This window comes from Podarcis liolepis, assembly GCF_965112155.1.
Source record: "Podarcis liolepis genome assembly, chromosome: 3".
NCBI lineage: Eukaryota > Metazoa > Chordata > Lepidosauria > Squamata > Lacertidae > Podarcis > Podarcis liolepis.
The window spans coordinates 124,694,305-124,714,387 of NC_139557.1; the positions used below are offsets into that span (position 1 = coordinate 124,694,305).

The window sequence follows — 20,083 nt, forward strand, 5'->3', positions numbered from 1 at the left end:
GACCCCCAAATGCTTGTCCTCTTGCCCTTCCCCAGGGGACCTGACTTCTCAGCCCAGGACTTCTGAGGCACCAACAAGGCGCACTCCAGGGAACATAGGATAGGATTAGAAAAAGAAGAGGCTGAGTGGGTCATTTGTGCAGCCTCTGAAGGGGCTTGCCTTCACTTCCTTAGGCAGAAATGTTCCCTGCTTATTTTGGGCAGTTTCTGCCCTATCCACAGTTTAAATCAATTTACTCTTTGCCAGTGCCGTGCATATATGCGGTTGTGTGCAAGTCAAATGCACATAAGAGGGGAGACACCTGAACTTGGAATATTTCCTGCTAAAAAGGGACAGCACACAGAGTGGCTAAGAATAAGAAAAAATATATAAGCTGCAACCACCACACTACGATTCAATGTGCCACTGAGGAATACAAGCTCTCTAACAGCCATGGGCCCCTTGGGCTTGGCAAATACACTGCTGGTGGGCAGGGGGAGGCTGGCACAGCCTCAGGAGACGGGCTGTCTGCATTGGTGTCCCTGAGTGGGAAAAGGAAGGGGATGCCCCTGCTTTCACTGGGCTGGGTTCAAGGTACTGCGAAGGGGGGAGGCTTACAGGGGGTGGGACACCCAAGAACTGCTGCTGCAGAAGAGGTCTTGCCAGCCAGCATCTAAGACCCAAGTTCTAGGATTCTGGGTTCCCTGCCAGAGAGGGCCCCGTCCAGCCCAGCATCCTCACCCCTTCATGAGACTCACAAGCAGAGCTCCAAGGCAACGGGTAGCTGGATGAAGGGCAGAAAGCTCCATAGCTGGGGGACAACCACCTAAAACATTTGTGGTCTCTCTGGGGCATGCAAACCCCTTTGTACTGGAGGCAGGCCTGGAGATCTGCTGGGCATCAGCTGTTGACAGCTTCACAAGGCACAGTCTGCACCAGATGAAGCAGACTCGAACCCATGGCTTCAAGTTACACAAAAGAAGATTCCAAGTAGACGTCAGGAAGAACTTTAGGACAGTAAGAGCTGCTCAGCAGTGGAACAGATGCCCTCAGAGGTGGTGGACTCCTTCCTTGGAGGTTTTTGAGCAGAGGTTGGATAGCCATCTGTCTTGGATGCTTTAGTTGAGATTCCTGCAGTGCAGGAGGCTGGACTAGATGACCCTTGGGGTCCTTTCCATGATTCTGGTCTGAGCTGTCCCACACTGAGAGTCCTGAGGTCAGACTGAAGGCTGTTGCTGTGGGCCTGGGTGGTCCCCAGAAAGAGGGAGGAGAGCATTCAGTGCCTGAAGGGCCAAATCCCCATTGCAATCCAGGCCCCTCTTCCAGCTGGGAGGCTGAGCCTCTAGAGGGTCCACTTCCTTTCAATCCTCTGCTTGTGCAACTGAAAGAGCAGCACCTCTGAGTAATCCAACTTGGGGCTCACCAGGCAGGACTTTCCACAGGCCGCCCAGTCCTGAAAAGCAGCCAAGCCCTTCGCTGTCCAAGGTACCAGCCAGGAGAAAAAATATTCTGTGGAAAGCGAGCAAGTAATCCAAGGCAGAGCTTCAGGCTGTCCCTACGTCACTCTCGCTGCATTCACCACTTGATTCTAAAATACTTTAAACAGATTAAAATTAGCTGAACTTGCTAGGCATCTGGGTCGGCCGGGTGTGGGCCTGCGCTTGCTTGCATGCATGCTACTTTCTACTGAAGGAGTGTTGGGAAACGGACTCCAAAAGTCACAGTTTCTTTGAAAGACATCACAACAAACAGGACTGATATTAGCAACTGAACCCCTGAGATTATTCTTGCTGACTCTCTAGCCCACCGCTGACTGGTTGACAAAGATCTGCAAAGCCCGCATTCAAAACTCTTGTGTGTATGAGCTGCCGCCTTCTCCTGGATGGCGAGGAATGTGGAGCGTTCGCTGACTCTCGGGCGACAGCAAGGCAAGGCGAGCATGCCATGAGCTCAGCCGCTGGGCGCACACTGGCAATGCCCGGTCCAGAATGTTCTAATGGAGATAAACCCCACCAACCCCTGAACTCCCATTCACACCTGCCTCTAAGTCGCCAAACGCTGGGCAGTCTGGCCACCTCACTGCCCAGAAGGAATGGTGTCAAAGGCCCAAAACATCACAACGGTGAGGGACTTAGGTGCCATGTGGGTGGCAAGAAAGGGAAAAAAGGACTGGCTGGGAGACTAGAACATCCCCTCTAGCCATAGTTTCTCTCTTAATCCCAGAAGTGTTAATTTAAAGTGGAACTGCAGTGTGGTCTATGACCCAGGAGGTGGTGCCCTGGCATCAGAATCAACGCCTAACATTTCTGCGCTGCCATGCTATCTTGGAGACACCTTCCTGAGCCTCACCCTTTTCCTCTCGGGAGGCTGCATTCCCCAACCCCGTTCCCTGCCCCATAAGCTCATCTCTGGCACCAGATGCCCAGCCCAATCAAAGTGCCCCAAGCGGTTATTTCCTTTTTATTCCTTAAGCTTAAATTCTGATTATCGTTCCTCTTACTGGCCCCTGCACCTTCCTCCTCTCGGGCATTCCTATGGCACACCTCCAGCTCCTCAACTGCATCACGGGACTACGGTTGTCCTCCTTGCACACTCATGATACTGCACACAACCACCTCAGCTCTGTGGCCTGCTGCATATTTATTTCAACAGATTGTTAGCCTGCCTGCCTTAAAAATAGTTCAAGACCGCTGTCAACATTGCTAGGAAAGCTGTCATCAAAATTAAATTATGATTCTGTGAGGGGGAAACCAGTGAGCAGAGAGCAGAGAGAGCCACCCTTTGACACCGCTGCAACCATGTCCATTAGACAAGCCATTCTAGGCTCCCAGCATCATCCTAAGGCAAAGAAACCCCATTTTCTGAAACTCATAAATTCACCCAAAAAAGCCAAATAAATGGTTTTATTTCATTCCAAAAGGGAAAAAAAACTGTGATCCGGGGATGGAGGGGAGGGGACCTGACTCATGGCATGAATGGAACAGGGATGTCCTAGTGCTCAAGATGCGCCCTCACATACTTTGGATACCCATCCCAATTGCTAAACTGGGTGTTATCAGTCCTGGCAAAGGGATCAGACTAAGGTGTTACCAGAATCACAATACCCAGCTGGAAAGCCCCTTCCCTAGAGGGGAATGAGACCAAATTAATGAGAACAAATAAATGGCGTTAACCAAGTTGTAACGACAAAAGGACACATAGATACTTCTGCCAGTGTGAGACAGATGTTGCCACAATGCATGACTGACGGATGATGTCACACGTGCACAACATGCGTGTGACACCTTATGGAGCACCGGCACTCTAGGCTCATCAGCCGGACCGTGCCAGAGTGCCCGAGTTTCAGCCCTCCAGTGCGAACCTGCAGGTGAGCACAGTGTGCCTTCCCTTCGGACAGAAAGACACTCTGGACTTGTCAACAGCATTGTGCCGTGCCAGAGATGCAGCCCTTCGGCACAGCCCTGCTGATGAGCCCAGAGCACCTTTCTGTCCAGAGGAGAAGGCACACTGTGCTCACCAGCAGGGTTGCACTGGAGGGCTGGATCTGTGGCATGATTGCACCGATGAGCCCAGAGCGCCGGTGCTCTGTATGGTGTCACACATGTGGCAACATTGATGAGCTGGATGCCATTGTCCAAAAAGAGAGGAGACACCCAGAGAAGTAGAACAGCACATTGTGTTGCTGACACTTACAGATCTTCTTCTTCTTTGGCGATCCCTCATAGCCGAGGAAGATTGTCTTCCATGAACACCGTCTTAACAGTGAGTCCGTAAGTGACTGTGGAGGCCAATTCTGGATCCACATGTCCTTCCACAGTGGGGACATTGGTTTTTGGGCGGGAGTTGATCACGGTGTGGATTTGCTACGCGTGCCTTCCTCTGAGCATGTTTCTCCCTTTCGTCCTGAGTTCGAGTGTCTTCAAAGCCCATGACACCTTTGGTAACAGCTGTTCTCCAACTGGAGCGATCGCAGGCCAGTGTTTCCCAGTTGTCGGTGTTTATACTACATTTCTTTAGATTTCCCTTGAGAGAGTCTTTAAACCTCTTTTGTTGACCACCAGCATTACACTTTCCATTTTTAAGTTCGGAATCTACCGGCCTTTTTGGAAGCTGACCTAACAGAGATTTGCCACTGGACCTACAAGCCTGTGAGTCAATCGAGAGCAAGATCAGTTGGGAGCATGAAAGGCAGAGCAACCCTTCTGCCATGGCAGTAGAGGAGGAGGGCCCAATCCCTGATATCCATCTTGATAATTTCCAGGAGGCCATGGGCTCTGCCTGCCAAAGCACAGAGCCTTCAGCAGAGCCGCAGCTTTGGTAGCTACAGATTCCCATCAGTTAACCAGAGTGGTGCTGCACCAGTTCAGAGACACCGGTGGTGGGAATGTGGATGACCTCTACAGTTGAAGTGTTGCCAAAGCAGACCAAACTGCAGAGCAGGCTGTGTTGTACAGGGCAATTCTAATAGTCTGTGGGCTTCTTCTGTGTAGCTGCATGTCTGCAGCTGTGTGAGCTGCCTTGGGGACCTGTGAGTCAAAAGACATGATAGGAATGTAAAGAAAGTGATCCTTGACCTTGAAAGTGCCCAGGGCTCATCTTTAAAAGCACTTTTTAAAAGACAGCGGTATTTTTAAAGACAAGTCATCTGTTCAGGGCAATAGAGGAAAAGAATGGGTATTTTTAATATATGAAATCCCTTTAAAAGACTGTAAGTTAATGTGTTCCTCTCCAATAGTCTCTTGTTTTGTAAATTCAGTACACCACACTCAGAGGTCAGGCACAAGGGAACCCACCTAGTTCTCCTGGCTCTCTTAGCAAGACCACTGCTGAGGTGTTTCCAAATAAGATCACCGACCTCGGAGTCCCCTTCTCCTTCGGGAAGACCTCTCCCCTCCTGACGGGAAGGAGACTCCAATTCACACGGTCTTCCCACGGCTTCTCCCTCTCCTGCCCCAGACTCAGCCCCCCATGGGATGCCTGTCCGTCCATCCGCCTGCCTGCCTGCCTGCCTGCCTTCCCCACAGGCTTCACCGGCTCTTCCCCTGGCCAGAGACCAGCTTCTCCTCCGAGAGGCTCCATCCAGAGCCACTTCTCCCTCAGTCCAGGCCTGGGTCCCGATCCCTCTTTCTGCCTCTCTCTCTCCCAAGGAGCCCTGTCTCACTTTAAGGCCCTCTTTGGGGAAGCTTCGCTTTTCAGGGTCGACGTTTTACTATGGTTTTAAATGTGCTGGAAGCCGCCCAGAGTGGCTGGGGGAGCCCAGCCAGACGGGAGGGGTATAAATGATTAAGAATTATTATTATTATTATTATTATTATTATTATTACTACTTTCACTTATCAGAAACTGCTTTTATTTTCCCTCCCAAAGTGTTGGCTCCACCCCCCTCTGGCTGGCTGGGGAGCCAATCAGAGAGCGGCTCCAGCCCCCTGGTGGCATTCCAGAGGAACTGCATCCCCGACTCTGGTCAGGCTCTGCTGTCAATCATAGCATCCCTCGGACAAGGGCTGCTACGACTGATATATGTGCAAACCAGCTAGAGCTCCAGGACGGAAGGAGGAGTGTTTTCTCAAAAGTTCCTCCGCAAATCACAGTGGCAGAAGAGGATGCCAGAAGTAGAAGGCAGCTTTCAGCCCAGCAGAATCCAACCTCAGCTGCCCACACTCAAGGGAAGAGGTGCCTGTGCCCACATGCTAATTTCTGCTCACCAGACTCCAAATAGAGAGCACCAAAGCTGTGCTTATAATGATTATTCATTATTGTATCCAATTTCAATTATAAACAAGCAGCTATTAGTGGTCAAGGGAAAAGTGTGGGGAGACCCAGGGGGTGGGGAATGGGAGCTCCGCAAGGAACAGAGAACTCCCCTAATTTGGGGCATGGCTGCCACAGGTGCTGTGAGGAAGCCAGAGAGTGGGACAGCAGGGTGGTCTAGAGCCCAGTGTGTGGCAGTCATAAAAAAGCAAATCCCAGGCTAGGGATCTTTTGGAAAGGAATTGAAAATTAAACTGCCAATACCACGCCATTGTAGACATCTATGGTGCAATCGCATTTGGAATATTGTGTGCAGTTCTGGTCTCCTCACCGCAAAGAGGATATTGTGGAGCTGGACAAAGTCTAGAAAAGGGCCACCGAAATGATCCAGGGGATGGAGACAGTGATTCCCCTGTGAAGGAAGGCCGCAGGGTTTGGGACTTTTCAGTCTAGAGAAAAGGCAAGTAAGAGGCGATGCAGAGGTTTATAAAATTATGCATGGCATAGGAAAAGTTGATGAAGGAAAGCTTCCCTCCCTCTCTCATGACACCAGAACCTGCAGACATCCAGTGAAGCTGAATGTTGGAAGACTCAGAACAGATAGAAGAAAACGCTTCTTCAGTGAGCCAGCGTGGGGTAGTAGTTCAGAGCGGTGGACTCGTAATCTGGGGAACCGGGTTTGCGTCTCCGCTCCTCCACATGCAGCTGCTGGGTGACCTTGGGCCAGTCACACTTCTCTGAAGTCTCTCAGCCTCACTCACCCCACTGAGTGTTTGATGCGGGGGATGAAGGGAAAAGGAGAATGTGAGCCGCTTTGAGACTCCTGAAGGGGAGTTATAAAGCGGGATATCAAATCCAAACTCCTCCTCCTCTTATTCACATGGCACATAGTTAAACTATGGAGAATGTTCCTGCAAGAGGCACGGATGGCCACCAGTTGGGGTGGCTCTAAAAGAGGACTGGACAAAGTAATGGCAGTTGTTGTTGAGTTGTTTAGTCGTGTCCGTCTCTTCGTGACCCCTGGACCAGAGCACGCCAGGCCCTCCTGTCTTCCACTGCCTCCCGCAGTTTGGTCAAACTCATGCTGGTAGCTTCGAGAACACTGTCCCACCATCTCGTCCTCTGTCGTCCCCTTCTCCTTGTGCCCTCCATCTTTCCCAACGTCAGGGTCTTTTCCAGGGAGTCTTCTCTTCTCCTGAGGTGGCCAAAGGATTGGAGCCTCAGCTTCAGGATCAGTCCTTCCAGGGAGCACTCAGGGATGGCGGAGGAGAGGGCTATTGATGGCTGTGCTGGAAACCACCGGAGGGTGAAAGTGGCCTTGTCCTTGAATCCTCCTGTCGATTTTCCCTTGGGGGCTTCTGGTTGGTCACTGCGAGGACGCTGGACGATATGCAGAGATTGATATGCAGCCTGATGCAGCAGCTGGGCTGTCCTAATGGAACCTCCAGGTCCAGAGGCAGTCTATCTGCAGGCGCAGGTGGCGCGGGGTTCTTTGGGATGCTGCGTGAGATGTTTCCTGCGACAGGTGGGCAGAGTCCCCCCCCCCGGCTGTCCCCCCGAGGCCCACCCCGAAACCAGGCGGCCTTCGAGGCGTCCCCGTAGTCGGGCGCAGGCTTGGCCTGGCTCCCCGGAGCGAGCAGGCCCCGTCGCCATGGCGACGCGAGGATGGAGCCGGCCGCGCCCTGGTCCCTCGGCCCCGCCCCTCGGGAGTCGTAGTCCCGCCCCCCTGGGGGACCCGGCGGCGCGGCGATTGGCCCGGGCGGCGAGTGGCGGGCGGGCGCGAGCTGGCCCCGCCCCCCTGCCTGGCGCGCGCGCGGCGAGGGAAGCAGGTGAGGCGGCGGCGGCGGCAGCGCGGACGGAGGGCGGCGGCGACGGACGGGGCGGAGGGCGACGCCGAGGAGAGCCGGTGAGGGAGGAGAAGCTGAGGCCCGGGGTCCCGCGGGGGCGCCTCCCGCCCCCCCTGTCCGCAGCCCCCCCCCCCGCCGGGCCTCGCCCACCTGGGCCCCTCGCCGGGCTTTGTGCGGCTGCTCCGGGGGGCGGCGGCGGCGGCGGGGCCTTTGTCTGGGGTGGGCGCTGCCCTTGCCCGGGGGAGGGAGGGAGAGGCGGGTCCGGCCCTTGGGGGGGGGGGGACAGCCGGCGACGCCGCTGACAATGGCCGGGGCTGGGCGCTTTGTGCTGCTCCGGCCGGGCTGGGCGATGGGGAAACTGAGGCAGGGCGGAGGGACGGGGGGGGGGTGGTCCTGCCGGTGGCGGCGGCGGCGTGGCTCTCTCCCTGCAGGCGGTGGCCCTGGGGGGGGAGGCGCAAGACCCAGCCAGGGCCCTTCGATTCCCCCACCCCTCAAAAGCATGGGGCTGGGGGTGTCACAGACTCTGAGGGCCAAGAAGCACCTTGGGCTCCGAGATGGAGGGGCGGGAAGCGGAGGGCAGCAGAGGCATCCCCTGCCCCCCTCGGGGGTTTGCCCCACGGCAGCGGCCCCAAAGGCTGACCCAGTTGCCTCGCCCCCCCCCCGTAGGCCCCTGATGGACCCACCCAGCATCCCCCCCAGAGCCGAGTCAGGAGAAATCTCCTGGGAGCAAGGATTATGGACTGATGGAGGAGTCACGCCAGTTCACCCCATCCGCCTGGTCCCCACCCAGACACCCAATCTGCCTGCCCAACCCCACCCCACAGAAGGGGGATCAATGGCATGCACAGCTGCCACCGCCACTGCTGCCTGTGTCATACCTGCCTCCTTTTAACGGGGAGGAACAATCAGATGCTTACTGCCGCTCCATTGGGGGGGGCACGGCCTGCGTGTTGGTGGTGGTTTGATATTGATTACTCTGGAGACGTTGGTGTCTCTACAGAAAGCACCACCCTCTTCCCATGCTTTGCTTTCTCTGGACCACAGGCTCCCCTCCTGCCTAGGGCCGGGGGGGGGGCACTCCCACACTTTGCGATTGGCGCAGCTTTGTTTTGTGTTGGATTGGTTCCCGTCCAGAAGGCACCCCAGGCTTGCAAAGGTTGACCCTGCCCCTGTGGCAGAGGGGCGTGCGCATGGGTGCATCTTGCGCCCCCATCTCCTTGCTGGCTGTGAGCCGATGCCTGTATTCCTGTGAACTGCAAGTAGCTTCTGTCTGGCCCCAGAAGGAGGATATCGGCAGCTGCAGAAGTAGGAGCCACGGAATTCGGTGGGATTTGTTGCCTTGCAATCCACTGGATGCTGTGAAGTCTGATGCTGGCATCCATGTGTGCCATGGGGGGGGGGCGGGGCAGATGCCTCAGTGCATCCTTCCTCAGTTTCCCCCTCCGGGAGTGAGCCTATGGGGAGCATGCAGGCAGTGGGCTGGAAAGCAGGGGAGAGATGCCTCATACTTCTGACACCTTGTCTTAACCTCTGGCTGCTGCATCGAAGAAAAAGCTGTAGGCAGATCCTGCTGTTTTTTGTTCTGGTTATTATTATTATTATTATTATTATTATTATTAATTTCCTAGTAGTTAGAATTTGATTGAAGTAAAGCAAGCAAATGAATGCAATGGAAATAATAGAAGTACAAAAAGCTGCACGGTAAATCCGGGAGAGACTTAAAATTAGGCTGGCAAAGTACTTGAAGACCATTAGGAAAGCCAAGTTTCAGGTAGTTTTGTGGAGGGGGAGTCCGGGCTGTCTGCATTTGTTGAGCTATAAGATAAAATCCCACCAAACAGCACCGAACCTGGGTCCTCCGAGCCTTTGGCAACGCATAATTTATGAGTTAATTTTTCGGCTAATGCTAAATGCCACATGGCTTTTGTCAGAAAAAAACCAGTGTGTCTATTTCCCACCCATGCTTTAAAGCTTGCGAATGATCCTCAGGAATTGGAAACACTTTTCTGTGCCTCTCGGAATCCATCCAAGGTATAGGTGACAGTGCCGCCGCCTCTACCCAGCTTTCTCTCCTGTAGGGCTGGCCAAAGGACCACCCCATCATAAGGGTCTGAAGAAGGTCAGAAGGTCTGCTGGGAAGCGGTGTCCCTGTTGGCCCCCCAGCCCAGGGCTCTGCTGGGGGTCCTGGCCCTCCCTCCGTGTTGCTTGGCGATGGGACCGGGACAGTAGCTGCCTGTCAGAAGCAAACAAAACCTTGAGTCAGGTTGGCCTGTGCTGGGGGAGGGGTGCCAGAGCAGCAAACAATGGCTGTTTGGCTGCCAGCTTCCACACTCTGGGGAAGATACAATGCTTCTCTGTGTGGAAGGCCCCCTGCAAAATAAACGCAGGCCAGGGAGCCCCCCCACCCCCGCAGTAACAGTGCAAAAGGCTGAAGACAGGAGGGGTGTGGAGAAGCCTTTCTCTGGTGGGAAGCAGCGCTCGAGATTTGCCAGGCGCGCTTTGCTACCAACGTGGGTCCAGTTGCGACTAAGTGGCGATTTCTGGGCATCAGGTTGGCGACCGCAGTTTAAAAACCTCTTCCTTAGTCCATAGATACAGTCATACCTCGGGTTAAATGTGCTTCAGGTTGAGCATTTTCAGGTTACGCTCTGCGGCGACCCGGAAGTAACTGAGTGTGTTACTTCTGGGTTTTGCCGCTCGCGCATGTGCAGACGCTCAAAATGATGTCGCGCGCATGTGCGGAAGCAGCAAATCGTAACCTGCAGACGCGGGTTCCATCTGCTTCAGGATGCGAACGGGGCTCCAGAACAGATCCCGTTCGCATCCAGAGGTACCACTGTATTTCCATTTCCACTGTGTGTGTGTTTCTCCTTGCAGACTGAGACAAGTGCATTGCTATAAGTTATAACAAGCTGCAGTCAAGCAGTGTAGTTGAGGTCATAGAATTGTAGCGCTGGAATGGACCCCACAGGTCATCTAGTCCAACCCCCTAGCAAATAGACACTCTCTTGTGGCAACCATAACCTAGATTCACAGTGCCATTTGGCTCCTGGCTGATATAGCTGAGTTTCTAACCCTGGTTGGAAGATGAGGATGGGCCGCTCCCAGGCAGCCACAAGTGGGGGGGGGGGAGAGAGAGAGGGAGGAAGAGGAGGAGGGTGGGCTGGGATGGTGGGGAGCAAGACTGGGGCTCTGAGGCTGCCCTCCCTGATAGATGGGGATGGAATGAACATTCGCTTCCTGCTGGGACTCGAGAGCCCAACCTCTCGCCCAGGGATCTTGAATCCGCCCAGGTATTGCTTATTGCTTCTAACAAGCAATTCTGGGCATTCTGTGGCCTTTAAGACAAAGGCCGTCCATGACGGTCAGTGGTCTGGTTGGATGGTAGAGGGGAGGCTGCCGTGAGCCAGTGTCCTAAACCTCTGTGCTCTGCCTCTTTGCAACCAGGATGTGGCATCAACTTCTGCTTGCTTTTGCCTGCACCTTCTGATTTCTCTTAAATGTACCTGGGGATGCTAGGCAGATGCCGGCTAAGGAGGGCTGAGAATGCCTTTCGCTGGTGAAGCTGTAACACGCCATTGCCTTAGTTTTGCCCCGTTGTTTTATAGCTTCCATTGCCAACCTGTGCCCTCCAGATGATTTGTGCTGCTGTTCCCAGGAGCTGATGGGAGTTGGAGTCCAAGCGTCTGGCTCCTCGTCATCCTGGGGAAAAGTGACAAGTGGGGTGCCGCAGGGTTCTGTCCTGGGCCCATTGTTGTTCAAGGTCTTTATAAATGACTTGGATGAAGGAATTGAGGGGGTGCTCATCCAATTTGCAGATGACACCAAATTGGGAGGGGTAGCTCATGCCGCAGAATTCAAAATGACCTTATCAGTTAGGAGAACTGGGCCCAAACTAACAAAATGAATTTAAACAGGGACAAATGTCAGGTTCTCTGCACTTAGGAAGGAAGAACCAGCTGCACTGGGACACTTGGCTTATTAGTAGGACACTTGAAAAGGATTTTGGGGTCTTAGTAGACCCCAAGCTTAACACAAACCAAGAGTGTGATGATTATTTGTGTTTATTTAATTTATATACCGCCCCATATTTCTTATACCCTGCCTAGCTGACTGTGTTGCCCCAGCCACTCTGGGCAGCTTCCAACAAAAATACAGGAAAAAACAACATCAAACATTAAAAGCTCCCCAAAACAGAACTTCCTTCAGATGTTTGCAAAAAATGATATAGCTGTTCAGTTCGTTGACATTTGCCCGGAGGGTGTTCTGCAGGGTGGGTGGAGACTACCAAAAAGTCCTTCTGCCTGGTTACTTCTCGCAGTGAGGGAACCACAATAAGGTCCTGGAGCTGGACTTTAGTGTCCAGGCTGAACGATGGGGGTGGAAACGCTCCTTCAGCAAAAAAAGAAAGGAAAAGCTAATGCTATTCTAGGCTGCATCAACAGAAGTCTTGTGTCCAGATCAAGGGAAGGAATATTCCCACTCTATTCTGCCTTGGTCAGGCCACACCTGGAATACTGTTCTGGGTGCTGTAATTTCAAAAAGTTGTTGACAAGCTGGAACGTATGCAGAGGAGGGTGACCAAGAAGATCAAGCCTTATGAGGAATGATTGAAGGAGTCTGGAAAAAAGTCTTAGAGAAGATATGAGAGCCATCTTCAAATATCTCAAAAGGCTGTCACATGGAAGAGGGAACAAGCTTGTTTTCTCTAGCTCCAGAGGGTAGAATCTGAACCAATAGATTCAAGTTCCAAGAAAGGAGATTCTGACTAAACATCAGGAAGAACTGTTGGACAGTGGAATGGACTCCTTTGGAAGGTGGTGGACTCTCCTTCACTGGAGATTTTAAAGCAGAGGTTGGCAAAGACTGCCTTGTGGGACCATCATCAGCACATCAGATGTTCTTTATTTATCCTGTTTTTGCCTCTATTCTCAGTATAAAAATAGCTGCCAGAGGTTGATTTTTAGACTGTTTATCTGCTTGGAAGTGTAACATGCTCCTTTGATCATTCTATTCCTCTACAGTTCTTCAATTTTCAAAGCATCATGAAATACGGATGGTTGAAAAAACCTGGATCAGTGTGGGGAGCAAATGAAAAGTGTGGCATCTTTGAGAATTTCTGTTTTGTTGTACTTTGGTGCATTGCTTGTGAGCACTTGGGCTTGAGAAGGGCGTGTGACTTCTTCCACTTTCTTGAGCCTCTGCAGGGTGTGTGCATGTGCTACACTGGGAGGTCTGAGCTCTGGGCCGGGAGCGTAGCATTTAGGCTTACAGGTTGGAATTGGCCAGAGAGGCTGGGAAAGGTGGGCTGATCCCTCTTCTCCCTTGAGCCTGATGCCCTTGGAGTTCTCCTTAAGCGTGAGAGCTGCTACCTTGGTGCAAGGATGGGGCTGGGTCCTCTTTGGGGCACTTGGAGCCTGTTGATGCTCCTAAGGCTTTATGGGTCATTGGTCCAGGTACCACCTGTGCAGTATCAGGGTCTTCTGAGGCTCCCTACTGGAGCCATGGAGGGAGAGGCTCCTTGTCGTGGTTCTTTGGTCCAGATTCCCCTTGGACTGCGACTTCCCTCAGTACTAGGAAATGAGGTCCCAAGTGACACCATAGCTTGTTTCTTGCTCCACAGCAATGGATCCAAATGAAAAGAAAGGAGATTCTGAGTAAACATTAGGAAGAGGTTTCTGATAGTGGAGCGGATAACATCAGAAGGTGGTGGACTCTCCTTCCTTGAAGGTTTAGAAACAGCAGGGTGGCCGTCTCTCAGGGATTCTGTGATTCCTGCATTTCAGGGGGTTGGACTAGATGACCCTTTGGGGGGGTCCCTTCAACTCTACAGTTCTATGATTCCGTGAAGAAGCGCTTTGGCTGGGCAGGGTGTTGGCAGTCGGGGGCTCTCCCCCCAGCCCAGGGGCTTGAACCTCTGATGTCTGTAGCTTCCTAAGTGGCAGGTGACTCACCAGAGGGATTCCTCAGGTGTGTTCAGGCCTTCTCCATGAGGAGTTGTGTCGGCTCCTGGGTGAAGCTTGGGTCTGGAGGACCTTCCCAATGGACTGCTGGTCTTCCATATTTGGCTTGAGTGGAGGTCAGGGTGACTGGTGGGGGCTGGAGGCTCTTTTTGAGGCTATGCCCCCCTCCCTCTTGCCCGAGGTGGTGGCAACTAGAATATCAAGTGTGGGTGGTCTGGACTCTGGTCCCGAAAGGCACCTTCCCTCCAGTCCAGACAAGCCATCCCTGCTGGTGCTCAAGCAGCCCTGTTCTCCTTGAGAAACTGCATCCCCACCCTGCTTCCCAGCTCTCTGGCGTTTGGGGCAGGGGAGCAACTGGGGATTGTGCCTAGGGCCTTCTGTGTCGAGTGGGGGTGCTCAGCCGCTGATCTGCGGCCCCCCTCTTAATGCCCTGGTCTTCTCTGGCAAGGCCTTTGCCTCATTGACAAATGAATCCAGGGACCTGCAGGTCTTACTTCAGCTCAGGGTTGGGATTCTGGACTCCGAGTCACAATCTGAAGTAGCAAAAAATACTGTGTGGGAAAGAAAAGTCAATCATTGGAAATACAAAATTCCCACTTTTTATTAAAGTCACAAATAACACTGCGGGAGCTTAAAGACCAACAGATTAATTATGGCATCAGCTTTTGTGGACTGATGCCATCGTAAATTTGCTTGTTTTCAAGGTGCCTCAGCACTGCGGGGAAGGTGGGTGGGAAGAAGGGCAAAGACTGTCTATCCAGACTTTCAGCCAAAGGCTGCCTTTAATTTATTGAAACAATAAGATCATATGAACTCCAGGCCATCATTCCATTCAGCTTTATTGTTTTCTTCTGAGACTTCTCATGAAATCAGAAGAATTACCCGCTGAAGGGGGCTTCCTCCTGCTCCTGCCTCTCTTCCTCTCCACAGGTACCAGGGAAAGGTGATCTTCTGCCTGCCCTTCAGACAGACGAGTGAGGCTCCTGTCTCCCTCAATAGGTTTCCATGTTCAGGCTGACCTTTGCCCACCAGGTGCCCCCTGGGCACTTTGGACAAGAACTCCCATAATAGCCGGGCTGGCGGGAATTTGGAGAGTTCCAGGTGACCAGAGCTGGTTTCTGAAGGGGAAAGAGGCAGTTTCCACGGTGCAAGCAGGAGGCCTCCAGTCAGTGCCAGCTCTGTCAAGTGGGTCACAGATGGGGTGAGAATGGTGGTGTTGAGGGGCTGATTCCACTCCCTTTCCCAACCAAGACACTTCTGTCTGTAGCCCAGTCTGGTGGGTGGGGGGCGTCCCCCTTGGAGGTTGGTCTTGAGATTCCCAGCAGGAGGGAATCTGTGCTGTCACTTTTCCTGTTGAGGGTGCCACACCCTGGGCAGGGCACCTGAGCTGGCACAGACCCTGATGAGACATGGGCAGCGGCCATGGTTCCACCTAGCCCAGTGTTGTCCACACTGACTGGCAGAGGCTGTTCAGGATTTCAGGCAGAGAATTTCAGGCAGACACTCGGCTAGAGCCACGCTGGCCTGGCTCCCTGAACACTCTTCCTTTGTTGCATGAGAGTGGCGGCGGCTGCTGCTGCTGCTGCTGCTGCAAAGGCCTTTAGCCAGAAGGGTCAGCAGGGAGATGCGGCTCAAGCAAATCTTTTCCTGGAGGGGAGGGATTCTTTGCGTATCTTGGGGGAGGGTATTACCCCTTGCAAGGGGCTAGCGTCTTCTCCTCCAATGTAGGACCATCTTTGCCTCTGGTGCTTCAGATGACTTGGGTCTCCTCCAACCTTTTTGACGCTGAAGAAGTTGTGATGTTTGGTAGGATATTATCATGCCTCCCCTTAAGCTTTTCTCCCCCAAGGAAAACACAGGACTTGGGTTCCAGGCTGCTTGTCGTCTTCATTGTATTTTCCTGGACACGTTTTTCCAGGTTGTCCAGGTCTTCCTTAAAGTGTGGCACCCAGAATTGTCACAGGCCTGTCCAGGAGAGAGTGGGACTGTTGCTTCCTGTGATCTGGACGTTGTGCTCCTGTTAAGGACACTGGAGAAGCTGCATTAGCTTTTCTCTTGCAGCTGAATCACACTGGTGGCCCCAGTCCAGCTTAACACGCCCCCCCCCCCCGCACATGAGGTGCTGCCAAGTCACGTCTCTCCCTTGCATTTGATTTGGCTTTGAACCTAAATGCAGCGCTTCACATTTGTCTCTGGTACATTTGGCCTTGTTGGTTTGGGGCCAGGAGTCCGTGGTCCAGAGGGAACTCTAAACTGGAAAGAGGGATGCATCGCTCTGGAGTCCCAGCTGATGAAATTTTGCCGCCAACCAAGCAAGCAAAATTGGAGACTTTCTAGCAGACAAGAGTGAGAGAGGCCCAGAGCACCCAGGCGCAGCTCCGAGTCACCGGCTGTGAGCTCATCTAGGCCGCCAGGATCAGCATCTTCATCACAGCCTCTCCTCCCTGCGGTGGGGGGGGGGGCTTGACTAGCCGCCCCCTTTCTCGTCAGTGGCCTCCTCTTCCTGCGCCACCGTGTCAGCCAAGGTGTGGCTGAAGATGCTGGACTGGCTGTGGCGCAGCGAGAGCGTCCTGAGCATGGAGGCGCTGCTGGACCTCCTCGCAGGCCTCTGGCCCGGCTGACACGCAGCTGGCTTCCTCAAGTGGGAATGAACCTCCGGGTTATCGAGACCCAGAGTCGGCACCCACCATATCCTCCATGCTTGATTATTCCTTGCGCTTCATCTTGCCCTTGCTTCCAGTGGGGTGAATGCTGCCCTTCAACCTTCGCCATTAAACCGGCTATGCCTAAATGGGGGCCGTTGCCTATCTATGAGTTGCCTCGAGTTTTTATGACTGGCTGGGCAGGTGGCTGAGAAGCCTCTCCCCAAAGTAGAAATGTGAAAGCCTGAAGAAAAAAGCAGAAAAATTGGGGTAGGTTTGTTCCAAAACAAATGAGGGGGAGGGTAGCAGAAAAAATGGGGTCATGGTCGCATTTCCCCAGTGTTTTCTGGGGCCTTCATATCTCTACCCCAAAGCCTCGGGCAGCAACAAAAAAGAGCAGAAGCGTTTTCAGGGGGGGAAACTCCATGTGCCATGGTCTGAATAATAATAATGATGATGATGATGATGATGATGATGATGATGATGATGATGATAATACCCTGCACAGTTATACCCCATCACATGACCCAGCAGCCTAGGCAAAGATTTGAGGGGAGGAGTTGAGCGGAGGCAGCTCTTGGGGCTACTCTCTGTTCCAGGGTCGGCTGGGTCCCTTTTGTGTGTGGGGGTGTGTGTCATGCTTTTGAATGCCAGCTTCTGGAAACCGCGGGGGGGGGGAGTGTTGCTCTTGCCCTTGAGTCCTGCTTGGGGGCATCTGGTTGGCCATTGGGAGGGCAGGGGGGTGGGCTTTGGCCTGATCCCTCAGGCGCACAGGCTCCTCTCAGGTTCTCCTTGTTCTGCAATTGCTGCTAGAAATGTGCCGTTGCCGTGTTGTGTGCTGTGCCACGAGAGGGGCTTGCCTGCCTCTGGATCCTCAGATGTCTCCCTGTAATGACTCTCCTCTTCATCAGGCTGTCAGCGCTCCCTGCAAGGACTTCAAAACAAAGAATGGAGTGGGGGGGTGTCTCAGGCGCTCCTCCGATGTGTCATTGCTTGGCATCTGCACCAGCCCCCGCTTGCTCATTAAGCTTTCCCCCAGCGTTCCTTCTTAAAAGGGACCTGCTTTCGTCTGTGCTGCAGCAGTGCACCAGGCAGCCTTGGGAAAGAGTTGGGGGTCTTGGCAAGTGGGGGGGGCTGTGCCTGTGGCCCCAGGGTGCTCTGTGTCTGATCTTGCTTTCCCTCCTCTCTCGGGGCAGCTGCACCGCCCTGGGTCCTGTGTGGCCTTTAGAGACAAGAGAGAGGGCGGAGCCTCTGTTCTCCCCGCTGTGTGTCCTGGGGAGGAATTGGGGGTTACAGGCAGCCTTGCTGAGAAACAAGTGGGGGGGGTGTGTGTCCTGCAGGGCCACTACAATTCATGGACAGCCTAATCCCAGAGGGGCCCCAGAACGAACTTTAGTCCAGATTGCTTTAAGAAATTGGGTCTTACGTGACCCAATTTGGGTGGCACGACTCAAAGTGGGTATTTTGTTGTATATATTTTAGAAATCCCAAAGTTTGAGAGTCAGTAGCACAGATGTTGTAAAGGTGTGGGGATCTGTTGTGGAGCATCCCCATTGAAGAACAGAACAGAACGGGTTAGCCACACCCAGTGTTCAAAACTACTGGTCCCTTGCGACCAAGCCAAGATGCCCAGGTGCCATTATGGTGCCCGACGTCTCCACTGCCTGGAGGTGCCTGCCTGGGGATCCCTGGATCTTGACTGTTTTCACACTAGCAATGCATCCTGTCCGTAATATTTTATCTGCACAATCAGAATGAATTTCAGGAAAAGCCGTTTTGAAAAATAGAAGTTTCAAGCCGTCTGGCCCCCAAATGGCAACTATCTGAGCTTCTAATGCTGCCCAGAAAGGTCCCCCATGACAGTTCAGGGCTCCAGAAATGTTGGTCTGCCACTGGTTGTGGGACATCTTTGCCCCATGTGTCTAGCATGCTCGCCTGCTAGGCAGGGACTCCTGCCCTTGCCGGTTCTGGTGGGGCTGCAGCTGACTTGGGAGGATGGAAAGGGCTGCCCTCTTCTGCTGTTTGAGCCTCAGCACTGCACAGCCTGAAGGAGCGGGCCTGGGTCTGGTTTGCCCGCCCTCTGAGCATTGGGCTCAGCACCCTCCTTGACTTTGCAAAGTCTCCTCCCCATTCCCTCCTTCCTCCTGGAGCCCCTAAAGATCCTGCTTGGATGTGAAGAGCCAGCTCAGGGGCACAGGAGTTTGAAATGCCGGCTTGAGAGTGTGTTCCTTGCAGGGTGGGTGCAGCGGGTCGTGGGGAGGGGGCTTGAACAATGGGGATGGGACAAAGCCAGGGGCTGTTCTACCCTCCCAGGACACAAAGACTTCTTTCTTTCTTTCTGTGTGTGTGTGTGAAGGGGCTCTCGCTCTCTCCCAGTTGTTTCTTGGGGAGGACAATGGCCAGCATTTACCCATCCCAATAATAATAATAATAATAATAATAATTATTATTATTATTATTATTATTATTTTATTATTATTTTATTATTATTTTATTATTATTTTATTTATACCCCGCCCATCTGGCTGGTTTTCCCCAGCCACTCTGGGCGGCTTCCAACAGAACACTTAAGATACAATAACCTATTAAACATTAAAAGCTTCCCTAAACACGGCTGCCTTCAGATGTCTTCTAAAAGTCGGGTAGTTATTTTTCTCTTTGACATCTGGTGGGAGGGTGTTCCACAGGGTGGGGGCCACTACCGAGAAGGCCCTCTGCCTGGTTCCCTGTAACCTTACTTCTCGCAATGAGGGAACCGCCAGAAGGCCCTTGGCGCTGGACCTCAGTGTCTGGGCGGAACGATGGGGGTGGAGATGCTCCTTCAAGTGTACTGGGCCTTTGAGGCCATTTAGGGCTTTCAGGGCCAGCACCAACACTTTGAACTGTGCTTGGAAACGTACTGGGAGCCAATGTAGGTCTTTCAAGACCGGTGTTATATGGTCTCGGCAGCCGCTCCCAGTCACCAGTCTAGCTGCCGCATTCTGGACTAGTTGTAGTGGCAGGTGGTGTTCTGTGCTACCTGGGTGCTGAAGGAGCCCTGAGCCCTGTGCTTATGTGTATAAAAGGACCCCTCTGCAAACTCCTGACAGTGAGGGGAAGGAGTCTTCAGGTGGAGGGTGCTGAGGATTTATGCTGTGGGAAGAACGGAAGGAAAGCAAAGACATGGATTGTGGGTCCAAGCAAGGAGGAGAAGGAGGCAGCCAATCCGTTTACGAATCTGTGAGTCACCATAGCACTTTGCATTTGGTTCCCAGGAATGTGGGCCCTTGAGAATCTTCTGATTTCAATGAAGCTGGCTTATGTGGCATGCCAGACCTTTTTTTAACATTAAAAAGTGAAGGTTGTTTGCTGCTGCTATTTACAGCGGTACCTCGGGTTAAGAACTTAATTCGTTCTGGAGCTCCGTTTTGAACCTGAAACTGTTCTTAACCTGAAGCACCACTTTAGCTAATGGGGTCTTCCGCTGCTGCCGCGCGATTTCTGTTCTCATCCTGAAGCAAAGTTCTTAACCCGAGGTACTATTTCTGGGTTAGTGGAGTCTGTAACCTGAAGCCTCTGTAACCCAAGGTACCACTGTATTATCATTTATTCGGCTGCCTGCCAGGGCCCCAGGAAGAGAAGGGGTCATCCTTCAAACAGAAGGCTGGCCAGAAGGGTGTGCCGGATGTACACTTGGTGGCCTCTTGGGTCTGAGAGGCTGCAGGGCCTGGCCAGGGAAGCTGTGCTGCTCAACAAGGTGGCATCCTGCTCTGCGGCGGTGGGGGGGGGGGCTTCCCTGAGGGCTGCCTTACGCCTTAGCTGGGGGGTGTTTCTTGCACTTGGAGCTCGGTGGCCTCTGTGCAGAGGGTGCTCTGCTCTCTCCCCGCTGACTGACACTGCTGCGTGCTCAGCTGCTGCAAGG

General features: G+C 53.2%; 2 protein-coding genes across 3 annotated transcripts in view; both read left to right on the plus strand.

Moving 5' to 3' along the window:
- Window positions 1-20,083, plus strand: part of MAPRE3 (microtubule associated protein RP/EB family member 3) — an 89,576-nt gene that overhangs the window by 278 nt on the left and 69,215 nt on the right. The gene's annotated exons all lie outside the window — the stretch shown is intronic.
- DPYSL5 (dihydropyrimidinase like 5) overlaps window positions 7,534-20,083 on the plus strand; it is a 39,551-nt gene continuing 27,001 nt past the window's right edge. For both annotated transcript variants that reach the window (XM_083494485.1, XM_083494486.1), the window contains exon 1: window positions 7,534-7,636. The gene's annotated coding sequence lies outside the window, so the exon portion shown is untranslated. The remainder of the gene's footprint in view (window positions 7,637-20,083) is intronic.